The following is a 304-nucleotide window of genomic DNA, read 5'->3' on the forward strand; positions in this document are numbered from 1 at the left end:
TACAAAATTAAATTACTGAATAAAAATATAATTTTTCTCATAAATCTATGTTTCATACAGTAATATTTTTTAAAGCAAGCTAATTACCCCCCCCCCCCCAAACAGAAACACACAATGTATAATGGTCTAGAACCATAACAGAATGAAAGAGTACTTCAAGAGGCATGGATGTTTGAGGATTCACAATCTTGATCAGTTTTCCCCCTTTGCACAGACTAGCGTTTGTAGTAATGCTTTTCACTTCGGTATTTTACACCAATGCATTTTGTTCAGTGATTTAAAATATATCTGTTTGAGTACCTGC

The sequence above is a fragment of the Vanellus vanellus genome (genome assembly GCF_965231255.1).
Source record: "Vanellus vanellus genome assembly, chromosome: 3".
NCBI lineage: Eukaryota > Metazoa > Chordata > Aves > Charadriiformes > Charadriidae > Vanellus > Vanellus vanellus.